The sequence below is a fragment of the Talpa europaea genome, assembly GCF_964194135.1.
Source record: "Talpa europaea genome assembly, chromosome: 11".
Lineage (NCBI taxonomy): Eukaryota > Metazoa > Chordata > Mammalia > Eulipotyphla > Talpidae > Talpa > Talpa europaea.
The window spans coordinates 48,138,715-48,144,651 of NC_140078.1; positions in this window are offsets into that span (position 1 = coordinate 48,138,715).

The following is a 5,937-nucleotide window of genomic DNA, read 5'->3' on the forward strand; positions in this document are numbered from 1 at the left end:
TGACTCTAGCATCAGTCAAGCAGCTGTCTGGCTGTGAGGATCAGGTGTGGGACCTGGAGTTGGCCTCTCACCGCCTTCATGCAGAGTAAGATTGTGTGGCCAAGAACAAGGAGATGCTGTAGGACCCTGGAGCAGTTAACTTACCTCTCTGGGAATTCTGTCTCCTCTCTGGTAAGCTGGAATAGCAGCTTGTAGGGCTTGTGAGTATTTGGTTTATGGTGATCTAGAAATAGAGGCGGAGTAGAAATTCAGAACAGGTGTGGGTCAGCAGCGAGCTGGTGCTTGGTCTGACCTTTGCAGTCTTCCATGGACTGCCCATGGAAGCCTGGGGTGTCCAGACAGATGCTTTTCACCAGCGACCCAAATGTGCTTGCTGTGTTCATCCTTAAAATCTCCATAGCCATGTTTTAACCCATTTCAACTTGTTTTTATGAGTTAATACCCTTCCATGTTACCAAAATGATTTGACAAACATGCAGGAGTATATATAGCAGGATTAAACATTTAAAAAGAAATATATGACAAAGGGAAAGTGAAGCTCTGAAAAGATTGTGAGACCTCGGAAGGTGAGCAGCCAATGAATATGCTATAAAGCCCTGACTGTAGCTTCCTGGCAGCCAAGCCGATGAGAGAAATATGTGTTCTCAATTGTGTATGGGATTAAAAAAATGAGATTAAGGGAACCAGGTAACAGAAACAAGTATGTGACTCTAAAGCAGAGGTGTTTTTGAGACTGAGTCCTGGGGTATTTGCCTCAGAGTCCATGGGTCCCCAGTGTCTTCACCCATAACTAACCCAATAGAGAAGTAGAATGCAACTACCTCTTTAGTGCCCTCAGTGGTGACCAAAGCTATGGTGACAAAATACAGATTTATAGGTGTAATGTTCCAAGTGTGATAAGCATCCTGCTCCACGTGGAAAACTCAGATACAAAGAGAAACTTGCAAGAACGTCACTCTTGACTTCAGAGGTGTGCGGCAGCTTCCACAGGGTCACGAAGGCACCCAGAGCTACCACTTCCCCTGTGTGCCCGCTGAGCTGTGATTATCCATGTCAGTTTCCCCGGGAGTATGGGGGAGATGCTGTTTGGAGCCCCACTGGCTAGGAATGGGTTCCAGCACTGCTAATTTATTAATTCCTGGCGAAGAGCTTTTGTGCTGCTGTCTCCTCTGTGGTTTTCTGGTCTTCCTCCTGCCACCAGGTTCCGTGGAGCCTCCACCCTCAGGGCCAGGAGCTGTGTCCTAATGGATGTAGGCATCAGACACATGCATGAAATGTGGCCTCTGTGACTCTGAAGCGGATCTCAAATTCAGTTGAAATTATAGTTCATTTAAATTTAAAACCTGTAGCTGCATAAAAGTATTTCCTCATTGAATACAACTTTGTTGTTTTGGTAGGAGTACACTTCACATGAAATTGAAAATTAAGTGTCCAAATTGAGATGTGTTGACAGAGCACAGTGCAGCCAAGGTTTTGAAAATAGTGTACCCCCGCGCCCCCACCCCCCGCCAAAGGAAAATATCTCTTGAATAATTTTCATATCAATTCGATGGGAACATGTTAACCCTTTGGGTATAGTGGTTAAATCTCATTAAAGTCACCTGTTTATTACCTGTTTCTTTTCAATACATATCTACTAGAAAATGGAGAAGGACTTAAATGACTTGCATGATCTCTTAGGCTGGCAGTGTGGGTCCAGGGCTGTCTGCATGTCCTGGCACAGGGACCTGGCTGTGTTTCCTGGCTTTGAGGCGGCTGTGTGCTCTGCCTCAGTGATCAAGAACCTTCTGCCCCTGCCTGGAGTTGTGGTGCGGCCCCTCTCCCAGGAGCCTGCGAAAGGAAGGGGCCGGGCCAGAGACGTAACTTGTGCATTCTTGGACTTCTATGTCAGTGTCCCAGGGGGATGGGGGCATTCAACATTTGCTATAGTTAATTCAGTCTGTTAGACATTATTTAAATTTCTCAGACCTTTCTGGGGAGGTGGTGAAGGGGTGAGATTTCATGGTTCTTGGGGATTTTGGCTTTGAGTGTAGCTGTTCCACATTACGAGTCAGGCCACCAGGCTATCTCTAATGAAACTTCAGAACTGACCCTACAATGCTGCCTTCTCCCAAGGTGGATGAACAGGATTTTTTCTTTGAGAACTTTCCTTGGGAGCATTTCCTGCATTGTGGTGAGAATCCCCCTCCTAGGGTCGTTCCCCCAAGAAAGGCTGATCTTCTAACCCCATGCTGCCCTCTTCCTATGACCTTGGCCAAGGAGTAGGCCACTCTGCGCCTCAGTTTCCTCATGTGGTGTGATGTTTCTGTGACATAATGTGCGGAAGCTCAGATGACCTCTGCACAAACTGTGTAAAATCAAGGTGAGCACTCAGTCAAAGAACTGACATTAAAATCAGGGGTTGGCCTGGGTACCCAGACCTGAGGGGTGCCTGTGCATGACCTGTGGGCAGAGCAGGTTTGCGGTGCTGAGTACCTCTCCATGATAGACTGGGCAGGGAACCCTTAAAGAGGTGGTGATAGTAGCCAGCAGAATCAGGAGTAGAGCCTGCCTAGGATGGGCTCCCACATCATCCAGAATGAGAGCAGGGCCTGGAGAGAAAGCTGTGGTAGGGAAATAATGTTTGGGAGTGGCTGGGCCAGGTTTATGGTGTGTCAGGGCTTCATGATGGAGGCTTCCAGGTTTGCGGCAGGGGGGCTCAGGAAAGCAGGGTTCTGGAAGTGGGAAGCTCTTGGTGCAGGCCTGCTTCCTGCTGGGTTGGGGGAGCCTTACTCAGTTGGCTCTTGAGGGCATTGTAAGACCCTTCACACTGAGGCGTGTTTGTGTGTAGATAGTGGCATTCATGGAGTTGGCAGTTTCACTAGATAATCAGGGACCAATGGCCTCCCAAACTTGAAGACTAGGATTTGTGTGATGGAGCAGCTAGGGCGTGGGGACCAGGGTTTGCTGGCTGACACTATCGCTTTCTTGTCCTGTCTGCCTTCGTGAGGGACTTGGACCCTTATTCCAGTCTTTTTGCCAATCTCAGCTTCGGTTTCCCCAACTATACAACTGGTGGCTGTCACAAGTAGTAGTTGTGTTTACTGACAAGAGAAACCCTAGAAAATTGTCCCATAGCTGTCGGAGGGGCTTTGTGAGAGGGAGTTCTGTGTAAGCTGAAGCCATCCTTGTTTGTGGTATGCCACTTTCTTTAAAAAATCTTCCATTATGAAAATTTTCAAACATTACTCCAAAAGGAAGGAATATAATCATAAAATCCTCGGCCAGATTTGACATTCTCAATATCTCGTGTCCTTACTTTCCCCTTCTCCCTCCACATTTTATCCATGTACACATATGTGTGCACTTTCTGGAAGTCATGCAAATGCTGCAAAACTGCAGCATTGGGCAGAGATGTTTTGGTATCACCACCCAGTTAATGTATTGTATTCAGAGTCAAAATGACGTTTCAGGCTATTGTGTTAGGATGGGGATCCACACTGCATTGGCTTAAGTTCTTTTTTCCCCCGCTTCACTGTGCAGCTTTCTTCTCTCTTGTTGAGGACTGTGGGGGGAGTGAGGGAGGCCCTTGCAGGGCGGAGGTGGGGCAGAGAAAGACTGGGGGCAGCCTTCTGAACCAAGTGATACAATATTTCAAGGCAGGAGACCCAGATGGCTGGCCTCTCTTGCTGGAGCACTTGAAGGTTAGCTCCTTGTGCCACTGGTTTTAAAAGACCTTTGCTTCTCTTCTGTCTTCCTCCTGCCCCCGCCTGCCTCCATTCTTTGCACATGATCCTAGAACCCGTGTGGTCCAGTGCTTGCTCTGCACCAGAAAGTCCTTGGTGCTAAACAGTGGCATATGTTCTAAAGCCATTTCTTCTGTCCCTACTCCTGCTGTCTCTGGGTGATTTCCACTCCTCCCCCCATTATTAAAGACCTGAACATATGTCCCCAGGGTCAACATGGGACTTGAAGAAGGAAGCAGTGTGTTTAAGTGAAGTTTTGCATTTGTTCTGCCTCCCAGCTAGCATCTTCCCTGGGGCTCCTTCAGGGAAGGTGGAGACTCTGGGAGGTGTCTGCTGGTTTTCCTGTGGCTGGAACTGTAGGTCATGCAAAACAGCCTCCTGCTCCCTATTCCAGGACATAATCTCTGACATGGTCAGGAGAGTTGGTTGAGTGCCAGAGCTGGGTGTGTGTGTGTGTGTGTGTGTGTGTGTGTGGCGGGGGGTGGTGTATGTGTGAGGGACAGAAGCCATAGGGATAGTGAGCCAGGCTAGCACCTCTGCTAATGCACAGTCCTTGTGCATCAGAACACCTGCTGAGTGCGTGTGTGTGGGCTCAACTTTTCCAGTGAGGAAATAGGAGCCAATGAAATTTGCAAGCAGGCAAGGGGAGAGGTGGGCATCCACCCTGCATTCTTAGAATGAAAACTTGGTGCCCTTTTCTCACTCTTAGTGCTGCTTTGCTGCAGGGGGAAGGCACCAGGCTGGAATCTTTGAAGTTGGGATTAATGGACACTTCTGGGATAGGTGGGGACACCCAAACTCTGGGATCACCTCAGGGATGAGGTGTGTTATCCTCTTCAGAATATGAAGTCAGTCTGAAAGGAGGGACACAGATGGAGCTTTGGTTTTTGCCCTTGGCTAAGAAAAGAAAACCTGGTGAGCAGAGGAAGCATTCCTGGCGGGGATTACCTGGGAGGTGGCTCAGCCTCTTTGATCCTGGGTGCTCTGGGCTTGCTGCAGCTTGCTGCAATCAGGACAGCAAATTCCCTTTCTCCTTTTATGTCAGGAACCCACACGGGCTCTGAAACTGGAAGCTGTGCATCGATATTGCCTGCAGGAAGCATTGCCCCCTCTGCAGGGGGAGGAAAGCTGGAGCACGGTGACTGTCTGGCTCTGGAGCCCCATCCATGGGAGATGTCTAGAGGCTTGGGAAGCACAGAGGACTGAGGGACATGTCCTGGGATGTCCCAGCAGACTGCCCTCCCTGATTTCTACTCAGAGTTCCCCCAAGTAGAGTATCCCTCCGTTTTGTTAACTCTCTGGAAAATTCCGTGATAAAGCACTTTGGAACAGGATGTGATCCTTTAGTGCGATGGCATTTTGGGTAGACTAATTATTTGTTGGAGAATGCTTGCCCCAGGAACTGTAGACCATCTCCACCCTTTCTCAGTGAAAGCAATTTGTCACCCAACCTGTGGAGATGATGAAGAGAAAAAAGATGCCTTATATCTACAAATGCCCTCAATAGCTCTAACTATGTGAGGAGAGATATCTGTCAATACTTAAAGAAATGAACTAAGATGAAAATGTAACAGAGAATACTCTACAAGCTGTCAAAATATTTTTGTAAAACCTTTCAATTATTTAGATTTACTAGGTTTCTGGTTAGAATGTACTTTTTATCTGCTGTCAGAAGATGTGGGAGATTTTGTGGAAACTGACAGGGTCATCTTGGTCATTATCCAATGTGGATATTCTTTCTCTGTGTTTCAATGATCCACATGGTGCAGCAGACCCCTCTTGTCTTGCCTGCTGCTCCCCTCAGCAGTGTATTTCAATCTTTCAGCCTGTTCTGTCTCTGGTGAGTCCTCTTACCTCCCACGCCACCGGCCTACACCCCAGTTCTTGTATGTATAAATAAATTAAAAAAGGTACATTAAAAAAAAGAAAAGTCATACCAAGGACAAACAAAGCAGTAGTCACACAGACCTCTCTGTGAAGACCCCAAAACGCTGGGATGTGCTTGGATCAGGACACCCCTGACAGCGTGAGCAGTTGACGAGAGAGCTATCCTCTGGGGGGGGTTTCTCTATCGTTAGTGTCCAGGACTGGGACAAAAGAACGATCTAGGGGCATTCTCAGGGTAGCAGCTTCTATTTTATTAAGTAAAGGAAAATTTGGGGCACGTTTTGATTTAAAAGTTTCACCAGTATGTCCTGCAATGGACATTGTT